This window comes from Mastigoproctus giganteus, chromosome 4, assembly GCF_048544385.1.
Source record: "Mastigoproctus giganteus isolate SK-2022 chromosome 4, ASM4854438v1, whole genome shotgun sequence".
Taxonomy (NCBI): domain Eukaryota; kingdom Metazoa; phylum Arthropoda; class Arachnida; order Uropygi; family Thelyphonidae; genus Mastigoproctus; species Mastigoproctus giganteus.
The window spans coordinates 142,677,669-142,694,829 of record NC_143578.1 but is presented as its reverse complement, the minus strand read 5'-3'; the positions used below and the strand labels follow the sequence as shown (position 1 = coordinate 142,694,829).

At 39.3% G+C, this 17,161-nt stretch overlaps 1 protein-coding gene across 1 annotated transcript in view; it reads left to right on the top strand.

The window, feature by feature from the left end:
* LOC150087104 (uncharacterized) overlaps positions 1-17,161 on the top strand; it is a 367,036-nt gene that overhangs the window by 227,917 nt on the left and 121,958 nt on the right. The window lies entirely within an intron of this gene.

Below are 17,161 nucleotides of genomic sequence, written 5' to 3'. Positions count from 1 at the left end.
AAACAGTACTTTGAATGCAAAAAATATTATTAAATGAAAAGTTTTATGCAAAATAGTAGAACCTCAAATCTGACATTCAAAAAACCGGAATTTTGAATATTTCTCTTGGGTGGTCAACTGTACAAGGTTGTTGTTGTTATTTGGTTTTTAGGAACATTAGCAACTAAGGCCATATTGCTCCAGGGATATGCGGGTCATTCCCTGACCTTTCCACATCCTCCCGTATTTGGTGGTCATGGGCTTGAACCCCGATCTAATCAAGAAGCGTGTGCTACGCACTGCTGCTCCTGTCCACCTGGCTATGCAGGCGCCACTGTACAAGGATAGAGAAAAGGCTAGCTGAAGAAATATCTCTTTGTGGCCACATTAACTTCTGAAATTTGTAGTATCAGCCATCTGAATCCATTAATAATTTCCAAATGTGAAGTGCTTTCTGTTTTACATATTTCCTACACTGTATGTCACTTATTGTTTGTCTCAAATTAAAAAATATTGAACGATCACAATATGGAGGAAGCATTTGAGCCTGCAACCTTTATTTCTTGGATTATTATTACATTACCCATTGGTCCAATATGGTAATGTGGGTAGACATTTTGCTTAATGCTGCAACTATTGTTCTTTAGAGAGTATGGTAATCAGAACTACTGTTTATCTAATAAAAATAATGAATTATCCCTGAATACTTTAGGCTGTGTGCTTGGTCCCAAACATGCCAGATTTATGAGGTTCTGCTGTATATTATTATTTTAATTTAATTAGTTTAAATTTTGGGGTAGTGAGAATATAATATCAGCGACAGTGTGATATTACTTATGTGGGATAAAAGTCCTTTAAATCTCCGTTGCCAACATCAAAAGCCAATTTATGAATACTTAAAATTCCACGTAGAGTGTGCAATGAAACTAAATCTTTATTTCCGTCATATAGAAGGTAAAGTTTTAAACTAGGAACTCGCTGTATTTCAATACAGTGAGTTCCCAGTTTAAAACTTTTGAGCTTACTAACAAAAATTCTTAACACTGGACATTTGATTTACAAACTCATGTCTCAATCTTATGTACTTTTTAAAGCAAATGGGTAAGAATGAAATACTTTCATCTGCTGTATTTAACATTTAATAATCTAATGCAGTTAAATATGCATAATATTTAAAATATATATCTGGTGAAATGTCCTATTAATACACGTGATAAAAGTGCACATTACCAGTAGTATCTCCTGTTAGATAGAGGTTATTTTTTCCAAAGGAAAAAATGTTTATTTTTTCATTTTACGTTTCTAATGAGTAAGGAGGCAGTTTTGACTTGTATGTGTTAGGAGGCAGCTAAGGGTTAACCGATTATAAGCTTGAATTAGAAATTGTTTTTTAATTGTTTATTTTTATTTAAATTATAAAGTAAAATTATCATTCTTTGTATGCAGCTCCAAAGCCATTGTGTTAAACAGCAGTGTTAATAGTAGTTTTTTTCTAAACAAAACACTTAGTCTTCACTAATAAGTATGACTCTTCAAATGCATTCATCCCAACTCTATATTGCAATAAAGATTTTATTATTTTAAAAGCTCATAATGTTAAAATAAAGTTCTTAATTTTGTGCTTAGGACATAGCTTATATAAATCGTATCCTAGTTGCCATACATTTTAAGAGCAAACATTTTATTTTTGGTGCACATTCTTATTATACCATTCTCTGGAATATAAAATTTCACTTTGTGGACTGCTTTTCAGAAATGCATAGCATTTAAAATAAAATGCATAGTATTTCTGTATTTAAAAGAAAAATAATTTTCCTTTAGATACAGAAAAATAAGCTAAGAGAAGCTAATTTTTAATATTGCAACAGGAAGTCCCTTGTGCCTCCTACAGTATTATGACTCACCAGGCTTCCCAAATTCATTTGAGTTTTTTATCAATATTTCCAAGTCAGATGGAAGGTCCCCTCACTGTCTAAAATTTTCTATATCTTTACATTTTGAGATTCAGTCCTTATCTGATGGCTTTCCGAATGCCAGTATTGCCCTTTATGATAACAACCCTCTGTCACAACAAAAATCTTATTGGTTGATGGGGCTATTACAAATAGCCCCATCAACCATCAGCCTCAAAGGGATTCATGAGACTTCTTACGTTCAAGATAAGTTCATCTTTTGGTTTCTTTTTTTTTTTTTTCCCCATTGTTGTAGAGTAAGACCAAAGATAATGGATTTTAATATTTTTGTGTTAAGTGCAAGAAACAGTACAATCAGACATCTGCACCCGAATAAGGATAATAGTGCATTGACAGAATGCTTTTTCTTTTTAAATATTATACCAACATCTGTAACAATATGCTGCATATTTATACAGATGTGCAATGGTATTTCTTAGTTGATATGAAAAGCCTAGTAGCTTCTACAATGACTTCCCTGAATGCTTCCCATTTAGCATTTGCTTCTGGCAACATCATCAGATGGTCTTTGGCACTAAGCAAGGTTCCCTATTATCCACACAAAGAACCGACTCTGCTTAGAGCCAAAAGAATTTAAAAACTGTCAGAGCCCACTGTGCTGCATGTGAATAAACTATGAACAGACACATTCTCCCAACTCCACACTCTAAATTACTGGGTTCATATCAACTTCAAGAACCATACTCACCTTTATGCTCAAATGTTTTTTGAATAAATAACCTTGCAAAATTTCAGTATTGCTAATTGCAGACTTTCTTCTCACCATGATGATTCTTTCTTTTGTAAATATCAATGAAAAGTACCGCTTCAATCGATCTGCAACGTCATCTGAATTATCTAAGACTTTCCTGCAATCATTGTACAAAAGTAATCCAATTTGTTATTCTTTTCTTTAGGGTTAGTATTGGTATTATTAATAGTGGCAAATGATGCAAGAAAGCAAGCTTATATAGCATTGGTGCCAGGTGGGCAGGAGCAGCAGTGCATAGCACACGTTTCTTGAGTAGACCGGGGTTCGAGCCCGTGACCAAAAAATACAGAGGATGCGGAAAGGTCAGGGAATGACCACCGCATATCCCCAAAGCAATATGGCCTTAGTTGCTAATGCTCCTAAAAACCAAATAACAAACAAACAACATTATATAGCATCAGCCAAAAAAAGTCCCATTTCATGAATCCAGTTGTTTATATTAATTTAAGTTATAGATATTTGTAAAATAATAAGAGAAGTTTACCTCAATATAATACGTAGAACACTTCCGTATAATACTCTCCAGCAATTAAAACGAAAAAATTGAAAATCTTACATTACAGTAAAAAATTTAAAATCAAATGAACGCAATTAAAAATTAAATAGATGAAATAAAAGAAATTTAACAAAAAAATACGAAACAGTTTTCCTTCCTGAAGCTGACAACACTTTTCGACCATATGTCGTGATCACAGGGTCGAAAATTACCGCATTGGGGTGAGCATGAAACTTAAATAGGGATTATTTGTCTTTGTGCATGCGTGTAAAAGCCCATGAATCGGAGATTGGAAATGGCCGGCGAACATTAACAGCAGTTTCTGCAATTAATAGACTGGTATAATTACGTTGGGCACTAAGTATTTTGGCCTCGTTAAATAAAAAAAGTATGTTTTTTGTTAATGGCATGAAAGGCTAATTCTGACGCTGTTGAACGAGAAGCGCGAAATGAGGCCGCGTGTTAATTACACGAAAATTCGGAGGAAATCACATAGAACCTTGGTACGACGAGTTGCAATCACCGCAAGAAATGTATACCAGGTAATTTATTTGTGTTGCGAACGAGGAAAGGACTAAGCGATTTTTCAGTATAGTATGTAGTTTCTGTCTTGGCCTGACCACAATTTTAAATTCGGTATCTTTAAACAACCTCTTAAGCTGTTCGTGCCACTGTTCAACATATGGGACAGAAATAAAGTTATTTTTTAATATTACGATTGTTGATTGGTGTAGTATTTTATATCCTACCCCTAGCTTGTACCCTAATTTGGTTTAATAACCTTAAGGACCGCAGACTTAGTGATAATGATGATATTATTCTCACTAGATGTTACCTCGTTAAATACGAAAAACATTGAATACACATTAGATATTATTTGAGATATGTTAGATAATAATTCTGTACCGATTAATTTTACGAAGCTCCTATTAAAGAAACTTTTTTTATTAATAGTGACAACTTAATTAAACTCTCTGTTGAGGCCAACTATATCAACCGGTGCAATACCACCACTTTGCTTATTGGAGGCTTGAAGTGGTGGACCCCATGTTTAGTCTCCAGAGCTAAGTTCCGGTCAACCCTTCCCCATCTCTTCCATCATGCAATATGATTGATGACTTTTGAGGTTATGACGAACTTCGTGGTGAGAAACAGTCTTCCTTACATTTCGAGGGTACAGCTCTAAAACGGTGTTCGCAGGCCGGCCGCTAGTTAGTACTCCAGACCGAACCTATTGGTAACTCTCTAGGAGGCTTCCGGATCAGCTAGTGTAATCTTGCTACCTCTACTCTGCCAGATAGTTACTTGAAGGAGTCCAAGTAGTGTGTATGCGGGGGGGCATTGTAGAGGCCACGTTATGTGGCCTCGACAATGCCCCCCGCATACCCAGGATCTGGATATATTCTTACCATGTGTACGCCATATCCAAAAATTTCATTATTTCATACAGCATGTCCCACCCACTTTTTCTTACTATTGAATACACCATGAATTGTCAAACTAATAGAGTAAGCTTATCCACGAAAAGATCTAAACCTCCCAAACACTTCCTAATTCATTTCACAAATATATGTGGTCTCAATTCTAATCTCAATGATGTCCATTTTCACTTGCAGTCTGCCAAATCCCATGTACTTTTCTCCCAGAATCTCAGTTATAGGTTGATTCAATTACTGCTCATCTCAATTGCCCAAATTATTATTCGCTGTATGATTCCTTTTGCCTCAAAGGTGGTACTTGTGCATATGTCCGTTCCGATATTCCCTGTCAGAGACTTGGTAATTTGGAATTCATCTTTTCGATCTACTCTGGCTTAAAATCTCTCTATCTCATTGTGCCAAATTCATCTGTCATCTCTACCGTTCTCCCAACTCCACTAATCACTTGGAGCTCTTTGACTTCCTCTCTTTGCAACTTCACTTTCTCCAGTCCAACTTTCTAACTGTGAGGTAAGTTTCCTTTGTGATTTAATGTTCACAACTCCAGCTGGCTTCCGTTTTCTAGTCACACCGACCCAGTTGGTCAAGATACTGAGGCATTTTGCAATTACTAATTCTCTTGCAAGGATTGTTCATGTACCTACAAGAATACCGGACAATTCTAACCATACAGCCAACACGCTTGATCTTTTTCTCACAAACAACCCTTCTAAGTACTCGGTCGAAGTGAGAGGTCCTTTAGGTACCTCAGATCACAACTTTGGTGATTGTCTTTTCTCCAATGGAGCCTTTATCTCATGGCTATTCCCAACCTCGTATTGTTTGGCATTACAAGAATGCAAAATGGGATGACCTGTCAGATTTCTTTTCCTTGGTCGGATTACTGTTTCAGAACTTCTGATGTCAACATTTGCTCAGATCGTGCCAGTGAAATTATTTTTGCGGAAATGGAATCCTTTATCCCACACTCCACTTTAAAATCTCTTCCTTTGTCTAAACCTTGGTTTCCCAATAAATGTGCTAGGGCTGTTCAAGAGAAGAATATTGCATATCGTAATTGGCTTGTTTCTAATTCTTCAGTTTCATTTTCTGCCTACACCAAAGCTTGCAACAATTGTAAAGAAGTTATTAATCAGTCCAAACTAGAGTTTGAACAGGCCAAGAGTAGAAAACTTGCTTCTTGCCCTAATGGTAGCCGAACATTCTGGTCTCTTGCCAAAGCTATTGCCGCAACTTTTGCCCATCTCTGCTCCCACCTCTGTCCAAACCAGATGGTTCTGTTGTCACTTCAGCCAAGGATAAAGCTGACCTGCTAGCACTAGCATCCCATTTTTCTTCCAAATCGTGTATTAATGATCTTGGTAAAACACCTCCCACCATTCCCAACACGCTCCATCCAATGCTGCCTGTGGTCTTCCGTCAAAAGGATGTCAGAAGGATTTTGATGAATCTTGATTCGAAGAAATCTTCTGGTCCCAATGGTATTTCTCCACTTGTTCTCAAAACCTGTGCTCCTTAACTTACTCCTGTTCTTTGCTGCCTTTTTTCACTTTCTAATTCCAAAGGTGTTTTTCCTTCTGCTTGGAAATTTGCTCATATCCAGCCAATTCCTAAAAAAGGAAGACAAATCCCTCCCATCCAGTTATCATCCCATTGCAATTATTTCTGCCCTTTCTAAAGTAGTGGAGAAATAAATTAATCGCCAACTCTTAAACTACCTAGAAACCTTCCGTCTGATCAACTATCGACAGTATGGATTCCGTCAATGTCAATCCACTGGTTATATTCTGGCTTGCCCATTTATGGACTAATTCAATGGAAAAGTTCGGTGAAACACAAGTAGTTGCTCTTGACATCTCAAAGGCTTTCGATCGTGTTTGGCATAAAGGTTCTAAACAAGCTTCCATCTTATGGTTTGCCAACTGTTTTTAGTAATTGGTTATCCAGTTTTCTTTCTGATCGCTCACTGAGGGTGATGGTAGATGGCTCTCAGTCTTCTAACTTCTCCACCAATGCCAAGGTTCAGTTCTTTCCCCTACTCTTTTCCTCTTGTATATTAATGACCTTCTTCCATTGACTGGAAATCCTATCCACAGTTTTGCCGATGATAGCACATTGCATTCCACTTTCCATTTTGAGAAACCTTTTCCTGCTCACTCAGCTTCAACTTCACGAAAATCTGCTACAGGTTCCTTAAATGCTGATCTTCAAGTAATTCTCCAGTGGGGCAAAGACAACCTAGTTGATTTCAACCCTTCTAAAACTCAGTCTTGTCTTATATCTCGCAAAAAGAATTCTTCTGTTCCTATGCTTATCTTTAGTGACCCTCCGGTTTCTAGGCAAAATGATATATCTCTTTTGGGAATTATCCTGACTTCTAATCTCTCTTGGCACAAGCACATTACAAGTATTGCTTCCTCTGCATCTAAAAAACTTGGTTTTCTCTTTCGCTCTCGGCATTACTTTTCTTCCAAACAGCTGCTCACTCTGTATAAATCGCAAATCTGCCCTGCCATGGAATATTGTTCCCACATCTGGGAGTGGTGCCCCAAAACCTCTCTCAGGCTTCTTGATTCCATTCAGAAGAGGGCAGTTAGGTTAATTAATGATTCATCTCTAACAGAGTCTCTCCACTCGCTGTCTCATAGATGTACTGTTTCTGCTGCATGCCTCTTCTACAGATACTTTCATGGGCACTGTTCTTCTGAATTGGCTTCTATAATTCCCACTCTCTCTTTCAAAACAGTCCAAACATGTGCCGCCACCAGCCAACATCCATTTACTGTCCAACTTCAAACTCACAGAACCAACTTTTCATCTTCCTCGTTTATTCGTTCAACTGCCGTTTTCTGGAATAGCCTTCCTTCATACGTATTTCCTGAAAATTACAGTCTACAGAAGTTCAAGTCCAATGTCAACAAATATCTTCTTTCGTCTTCTCAACCTCCAACTCAAGCACGGTACTAAGTATTATAGGTTCTAATACCTCTTGTGTTTGGGGTTACATAAAAAAAAACGATGTTCTAGATATTACTGATAGTAGTACAATCAAATACATTTTGCATTCGTTTAATAACAAATGTTATTAAACTTGGTCCTTGAGGGTCCTTGATGTGGTCACAGACATTCTCTCAGATATGCCAGACAAGCTGTACTTGCTACCTGGGAGTCTAAAACGCTGAAGGAACTTATATTCGGGTGACACTAAAGTCAAGTGGACCCAATTTCGGCGAAGTCCGGACGGTCTGTGACAGCCAAATCCTCTGCTTTCACCTTCACGATGGTGGGACTGTTAGTAATCCTGGGTATAACCTCCATGCACAAATAGATGGTGGGTGACCATCCAGGTGTGAACCAACGTTAGCAGGGGTTGAGGTGTGGCGCCCACGCCACATGGAGGAACGCGCCGCTCTCATCAACCGGTGCAATACCACCACTTTGCTTATTCGAGGCTTGAAATGGTGGAACTCATGTTCAGTCTCTAGAGCTAAGTTCCAGTCAACACTTCCCTATCTGTTCCATCATGCAGTATGATTGATGACTTTTGAGGTTATGATGAACATCTTAGCAAGATCCAATATTCCTTACATTTCGAGGGTACTGCTCTAAAACGGTGTTCGCAGGCCAGCCGCTAGTTAGTACAACGGATTGAATCTATTAGCTAGGGATAGGATACAAAATACTACACCAATCAACAATTGTAATATCAAAAAATACTTTATTTCTGTCCCATATGTTGAACAGTGGCACAAACAGCTTAACAGATTCTTTAAAGATACCGAATTTAAAATTGTGGCCAGGCCAATTACGGAAACTACACACTATACTGAAAGATCGCTCAGTCCTTTCCTCGTTCGCAACACAAATAAATGACGTCGTATACAACATTTCTTGCAGTGATTGCAACTCGTCGTACCAAGGTTCTACGTGTTTTCTTCCAAAATTTAACATTAATCAACACGCGGCCTCAGTTCGTGCTTCTCGTTCAACAGTGTCAGAATTAGCCTTTCATGGTATTAATGAAAAATATACTTTTTTATTTAACGAGGCCAAAATACTTAGTGCCCAACGTAATTATACCAGTCTATTAATTGCAGAAACTATCGCAATTAAATTACATGGGAATTCTGTTAATGTTCGCTGGCCATTTCTAATCTCTGATTCATGAGTTTTTACACGCATGCACGAAGACAAATAATCCCTATTTAAGTCTTACCCCTATTCGATCTTACCCCTGTGATCACGACATATGGTGAAAGCATTGTCACCTTCAGGAAGGAAAATCATTTTGCATTGTTTTGTTAAATTTCTTTTAATTAATCTATTTAATGTTTAATTTTTTTCTGTTATGTAAGATTTTCGATTTTTACGTTTTAATTGCTGGATAGTATCATACGGAAGTGTTCTACATATTATATTGAGGTAAACTTCTCTTATTATTTTACAAATATTGATATCAACGTAGAACCTATTGAGCATTACAGGGTCTGGTTCATACTATCAAATTTAAGTTATAAAGTAAAATTATTCTCTGTGCACAGCTCCAAAGCCATTGTGTTAAACGGCAGTATTCATATTAATTTTTTCCTAAACAAAAAACTTAGTCATCACTAATAAGTATGACTCTTGAAATGCAACCATCTCAACTATGTATTGCAATAAAGATATTATTTTAAAAGCTTATTTGTTAAAAAAAAGGTTGTTAATTTTGTAAAAAGAAGGTTGTTAATGATTCAAACATCTATTTCTACAATAACAGATAAAAGCCTTTATCTGTTATTGTAGAAAGGCAAATGTTATTGTATAAAGGCAAATTCTGCACATATATTCCTCAATTTGAATTAATGCCACGTGCCTCTTTGTGTGCATAATCTGAGCAAGAGGAAGAATCCCATCAGCATTGAGTTTGCTCAAGCTGTTCAAAGCCCTAAACACCTCAGTCAGATCAACTTGCAGGTGCATAGTCACCACATGCTGCACTTAGCAGAACTGAAACTTTTCTTGGTAATAGTGCCCCTTAGTTCCCCCTCACCAATCTCGTTGTCCTTCTCCATACCTGTTCCAGCAGCTCCTTGCTAAAATGAGGCGACCACACCTGTAATGCAATACTCAAGATGCGGTCTGACCATTGCCTCATACAATGAGATGATCACCTCGTTATCCCTACTAGCAAAATTGCTGTATATCATTGATAAAACCCCATGAGCTGCCCTACCAGCCTGTCTTCATTGCTCAGAGAACTTCGTATCAGACTATACATTTACCCCAGGTCCTATTTATTTTCCAATATCCAGAGTATAGCACCATGTTACTCTGAAATTACTGATACCCATATGCAGTACCTTGTATTTCTCAGTGTTAAACTTCAATTGCCATTTCTCAGCCCATCTGTTTAATTTTTCTAGATCATGTTGCTGCAGCACACCACCATTAACTGCCCTGCCCTTTGTATCATATGCATAATATAGAAAAAATACAATGGGTCTAGCGAACCCTGTGGGACTGCATTAATAACGTAAGTCCATGGAGAGTAATGTCCGTTGGTAACCACGCTCTACCTTCTCCCACTCAGCCATCCCTTTATCCATAGCAGTAACTTACCCTTAATGCTACACTGCTCCAATTTGTACAACAATCTTTTTATGTGAAAAGGATAAAGTGCTTTCCTGAAATCTAAGTGTACGATATGAAAATTATTTTTCTATTGAGTTCCTTTGTTACTGCATCGTAGTACCCAATCATATTGTCAGATAAGAACACCATTAACAAACCCATGTTGTGACTGAAGTATGATTGCACACCTGTCTAGATTTTTTTTTTTTTTTTAATGTAAACCCCAAACACGAGAGGTATTGGAACCTATAGTATTTAATACCATGCTTGAGTTGGAGGTTGAGAAGACGAAAGAAGATATTTGTTGACATTGGACTTGAACTTCTATAGACTGTAATTTTCAGGAAATATGTATGAAGGAAGGTTGTTCTGGAAAACGGCAGTTGAATGAATGAACAAGGAAGATGAAAAGTTGGTTCTGTGAGTTTGAAGTTGGACAATAAATGGATGTTGGCTGGTGGCGGCACGTGTTCGGACTGTTTTGAAAGAGAGAGCGGGAATTATAGAAGCCAATCCAGAAGAATAGTGCCCATGGAAGTATCTGTAGAAGAGGCATGCAGTAGAAACAGTACGTCTATGAGACAGTGAGTGGAGAGAGACTGTTAGAGATGAATCATTAATTAACCTAACTGCCCTCTTCTGAATGGAATCAAGAAGCCTGAGAGAGGTTTTGGGGGCACCACCCCAGATGTGGAAACAATATACCATGGCAGGGTGGATTTGCGATTTATAGTGAGTAAGCAGGTGTTTGGAAGAAAAGTAACGCCGAGAGCGAAAGAGAAAACCAAGTTTTTTTAGATGCAGAAGAAGCAATATTTGTAATGTGCTTGTGCCAAGAGAGATTAGAAGTCAAGGTAATCCCCAAAAGAGATATATATTTTGCCTAGAAATTGGAGTGTCACCAAAGATAAGCATAGGAGTGGAAGAATCCTTTTTGCGAGATATAAGACAAGACTGAGTTTAAGAAGGATTGAAATCAACTAGGTTGTCTTTGCCCCACTGGAGAATTGCCTGAAGACTGGTATTTAAGGAATTGGTAGCAGATATTCGAGAAGTTGAAGCTGATTGAGCAGGGCAAGGTTTCTCATAATGTAAAGTGGATTGCAATGTGCTATCATCAGCAAAATTATGGATATGATTTCCAGTCAATGGAAGGTCATTAATATACAAGAGGAAAAGAGTGGGGGAAAGAACTGAACCTTTGGGGACACCGGCATTAGTGGAGAAGTAAGAAGACAGAGAGCCATCTACCATCACCCTCAGTGAGCGATCAGAGAGAAAACTGGATAACTATTTACTAAAAACAGTTGGCAAACCATAAGATGGAAGCTTGTTTAGAAGACCTTTATGCCAAACACGATCGAAAGCCTTTGAGATGTCAAGAGCAACTACTTATGTTTCACCGAACCTTTCCATTGAATTAGTCCATAAATGGGTAACATAAGCCAGAATATCACCAGTGGATCGACACGGACGGAATCCATACTGGCGATCGTTGATCAGACGGAAGGTTTCTAGGTAGTTTAAGAGTTGGCTGTTAATTGATTTCAACATTACTTTAGAAAGAGTAGAAGTAATTGCAATGGGACAATAATTGGATGGGATGGATTTGTCACCCTTTTTAGGAACTGGCTGGATATGAGCAAATTCCCAAGCTGAAGGAAAAACACCTTTGGAATAAGAAAGTGAAAAAAGGCGACAAAGAATAGGAGTAAGTTCAGGAGCACAGGTTTTGAGAAAAAGTGGAGAAATACCATCGGGACCTGGAGCTTTCTTAGCATCAAGATTTGTCAAAATCCATCTGACATCCCTTTGCCGGAAGGCCACAGGAGGCATTGAATGGAACGTTTCGGGAATGGTGGGAGGTGTTTTACCAAGATCATTAATACATGAGTTGGAAGAAAAATGGGATGCTAGCAGGTCAGCTTTATCCTTGGCTGAAGTGACAACAGAACCATCTGGTTTCGACAGAGGTAGGAGCACAGATGGGCAAAAGTTGCGGCCAATAGCTTTGGCAAAAGACCAGAATGCTCGGCTACCATTAGGGCAAGAAGCAAGTTTTCTACTCTTAGCCTGTTCAAACTCTAGTTTGGACTGATTAATAACTGCTTTACATTTGTTGTGAGCTTTGGTGTAGGCAGGAAATGAAACTGAAGAATTAGAAACAAGCCAATTAAATGTGCAACATTCTTCTCTCGAACAGCCTTGGCACATTTATTGGAAAACCAAAGTTTAGATAAAGGAAGAGATTTTAAAGTGGAGTGTGGGATAAAGGATTCCATTCCTGCAAGAATAATTTCACTGACATGATCTGAGCAAACGTTGACATCAGAAGTTTTGAATCAGTAATCCGACCAATGTAAAAAAGAAAAGTCTCGCAGGTCACACCATTTTGCATTCTTGTAATGCCAATCAACTCGAGGTTGGGAATATCCATTAGATAAAGGCTCCATTGGAGAAGAGAATCACCAAGTTGTGATCTGAAGTGCCTAAAGGACCTCTCACTTCGACCGTGTACTTAGAAGGGTTGTTTGTGAGAAAAAGATCAAGCGTATTGGCTTTATGATTAGGATTGTCCGGTATTCTTGTAGGTAAATGAACAATCTGTGCAAGGTCATTAGTAATTGCAAAAGCCTCAGCATCTCGACCAGCTCTGTTGGTGTGACTAGAAAACGGAAGCCAGCTGGAGTTGTGAATATTAAAATCGCCAAGGAAAATTACCTCACTGTTAGGAAAGTTGGACTGGAGAAAGTCAAGTTGCAAAGAGAGGAAGTCAAAGAGCTCCAAGTGATTAGTGGAGTTGGGAGAACTGGAGAGACAACAGATGAATTTGACACAATGAGATAGAGAGATTTTAAGCCAGAGACGATCAAAGAGAGGAGATTCCAAATTGCCAAGTCTCTGACAGGGAATATCAGAACGGACATATGCACAAGTACCACCTTTGAGGCGAAAGGAATCATACAGCGAATAATTTGGGCATTTGAGATGAGCAGTAGTTGAATCAACTGATAATTGAGATTCTGTCAGAAAACGTACATGGGGTTTGGCAGACTGCAAGTGGAAATGGACATCGTTGAGATTAGAATTGAGACCACGTATATTTGTGAAATGAATTAGGAAGTGCTTGGGAGGTTTAGATCTTTTCGCAGATTGTATTAGTTTGACAATTCATAGTGTATTCAATAGTAAAAAAAAGTGGGTGGGCATGCTATATGAAGTAATGAAATTTTTGGATATGGCGTACACATGGTAAGAATATACCCAGATCCTTGACATAACGTGGCCTCAACAATGCTCACCGCATACACACTACTCGGACTCCCTCCAGTCACTATCTGGCAGAGTAGAGGTAGCAAGATTATACACTAGCTGATCCAGAAGCCTCCTAGAGAGTTTCCAATAGGTTCGGTCCAGTGTACTAACCAGCGGCCGGCCTGCGAACACCGCTTTACAGCTGTACCCTTGAAATGTAAAGAAGATTGGATCTCGCCACGATGTTCATCATAACCTAAAAGTCATCAATCATACTGCCTGATGGAAGAGGTAGGGAAGAGTTGACTGGAACTTAGCTCTACAGACTAAACATGTTCCACCACTTCAAGCCTCCAATAAGCAAAGTGGTGGTATTGCACCAGTTGATGAGAGTCATCTACCACCTAGTAATGGTTCTGCATTACCTTTTTAACCAGTGATTTCACTATTTTCCCTGGAAGAATTGTTAAGCTAACGGGGAAGAATTGTTAAGCTAACGGGTCTAATTACTCGTGTCTCCTTGATCTCTCTATCTGCTCCTCTTCTCTACTCCCTTCACTCACTTGGGAAGCGGAGGAGAATCCATACGGAAGTGATCACTTCCCTGTGATAACCTCGTTACACAGCGGGAGACCATGTCTTCCCTTCAGGTTACCACGGTGGAAGATTGATCAGGCTGACTGGACTGCCTTCCAACATCCAGAAAATTTTGATCTTAGCACCGTCAGTCAAAAGCCGATCAATGATGCAGTAATGTACATCACAGAAATTATTGTCCAAGCAGCTGCGAATGCTGTTCCAAAAACATCTGCCCGGTTTCCACCATTTCCCAAACCTTGTTGGAATTCACAATGCACAGCAGCAAAAAAGGCTCAAAACAAAGCATGGGGGATATTCCGCCGATATCCTACAATGACCAACCTTATAACCTTTAAACGTGCACAAGCCAAAGCACGCTATATCCGCCGTCAGAGTCAAAAGGAATCATGGATCCATTTTACATCATCTATTAACCAGTCTACCAACTCTAAGGTAGTCTGGGATAAAATCCAGAAAATGAAGGGAAAGTATACATCCCACCCTTCTTCAGTCCTAGATTATAATGGATGCACTATTGCAGATCCAACTGCAATAGCCAACTCTCTTGGAGAAACATTCTCTAACATCTCTGCAACATCTTCGTATTCCCCAGAGTTTCTGGTCCTGAAACATAAACTCGTAAAACAGGCACTTAATTTTAAGTCTAAGAGCATCTATCCCTACAACGGGTCATTCACTATTCAGGAACTGAAAAGAGCCCTCGCTCTTTCCAAAGCAAGTGCTGTTGGACCAGATGGCATTCATTATGTGGATGCCATCTGGTCCAAATGATTAAGCATCTTTCACCAAAATCTATGGATTATCTGCTCCTTCTGTATAACAGAATCTTTATTGAAGGGCAGTTTCCAGATTCCTGGCGCAAGGCAACAGTTCTTGCCTTTGCTGAGCCAGGAAAGGATCCAAAAGTCACTAGAAATTATCGTCCTATTGCTCTGACTAGCTCTCTGTGCAAAATCCTGGAGAGAATGGTTAATTCTCGTTTAATCTGGTATTTAGAATCAAATGTTTAATCTGGTATTTAGAATCAAATGACCTTCTCTCCAACATCCAGTGCGGCTTCCGAAGGAACCGGTCCACTTTGGACCATCTTATTAGATTGGAAACATCCATCCGGGATGCTCTCCTTAAACGCGAACACTTGGTGTCAGTGTTCTTTGACATGGAGAAAGCGTATGACCCAACTTGGAGATTTGGCATCTTAAAAGATCTGCATAGCCTTGGTCTTAGGGGGCAATTGCCCATTTTTATTAAAAACTTTTTTGCCAATTGATCTTTCCAAGTTCGTGTGGGATCCTCACTCTCTCGTTCCTTCACCCAAGAGGAGGGAGTACCACAAGGATCAGTCTTTAAGTGTCATGCTTTTCGCCATCAAAGTAAATTCCATCACAGAACAACTTCCTCCAACCGTAAACAGTGCCCTCTATGTTGATGACTTTAGCATATTTTGTCAGTTATGCAACATGAGGGTTATTGAAAGACAACTGCAAAAAGCCATTGATCGCCTTAATTCCTGGGCACTTGCTAATGGCTTCAGGTTCTCGCCGGAGAAGACCGTTTGCGTGCACTTTTCTCGTAAGCGTAATCTTCATCCTGAACCTGAATTAATGCTCGGACAAAATGCTATTCCAGTAGCGGTGGACACAAAATTTTTGGGACTCGTATTTGATAAAAAGTTGACCTTTCTGGATCACATCCGTCAACTCTGCACGAAGTGCACAAGAGGGTTGAATATTCTGCCCTCTCTTTCCTCTACATCTTGGGGTGCAGATCGATGCACCCTACTACGCATCTACTGTGCACTTGTACGATCCAGACTAGATTACGGGTCCCTGGTATACAATTCGGCCAGAGACAGTGTACTTTGTTGCTGGATCCTGTCCATCATCTGGCTCTCCGTATCGTTATTGGAGCATATCGAACATCTCCAGTCCAGAGCTTATACGTCGAAGCAAACGAACCGCCATTATTGCTTCGAGGTAAGCAGTTGTCTGTAAACTACGCTCTAAAACTGAAATCCCTGCCAGACCATCCTACGTGGCTATCCCTTTTTGGGCCACAATGGGAAAATTTGTACAACACCCGTAAGACTGCTAATCGTCCTTTTGGTATTCATCTCCAAGAGCTACTCAAAGAACTTAATATCAAGGTAGACAAGGTTGGTCAAACACCGAAGCAACCCCTTCCACCCTGGCATGCTCATGTTCCAGCATGTGACTTGTCCCTTAGAAATTGGGGAAAGTCGGACACTCCATCGTCTGTCTACCTGCAGCTTTACTCAGCACACCGAGCTGAACATTCTGACTTCGCGCCAGTTTACATAGACGGCTCGAAGTCGGAATCATATGTGGGATCTGCTGCTGTCTTTACAGACAGCACTACATCGGAGCAGATTCCCTCTGAATGCAGCATATTTACTGCAGAGCTGCACGCTATAGAGTTAGCCTTGGATCACATTAGTGAATGCCAATGCCAACGGTTCATTTTATATTCCGACTCTCTCAGCGTGTTACAGGCTTTAATAACTGTGAGATATAATTCTCATCCAGTTCTGTGTAGCATTCAGCAGAAGATTCACTTTCTCCATGAACGTGAATATGATATCCTCTTCTGCTGGATTCCCAGCCACATTGGGATTAGGGGAAATGATTTGGCTGACACCGCAGCCAAGTAATAATAATCGCTGCCTGTCAGTTCCCTATACAGACGACAGGCAAATAATACAGCAGAAGATACACTCCCAATGGCAGGATTTGTGGAATAGACAGACTGGGAATAAATTATATCGTATAAAGCCTGTAATTGAACCGTGGCAGTCTAGTCTGCGCAGGAATCATAAGGAGGAAGTTGTTCTTGCCCGGACCCGCATAGGACATAGTCATTAGACACGTTCGTTTTTGCTGAGGGCTGATGACCCTCCTATGTGTGAGTCCTGTGGCTCAATTTTAACTATTAGACACATTTTAATTGATTGTCCAGATTTTAGCAATATCCGTTTTACCGCTTTTAATCATCTGGCTGAGCCGTATACACTCAGTCAGATTTTATCCGACAATGA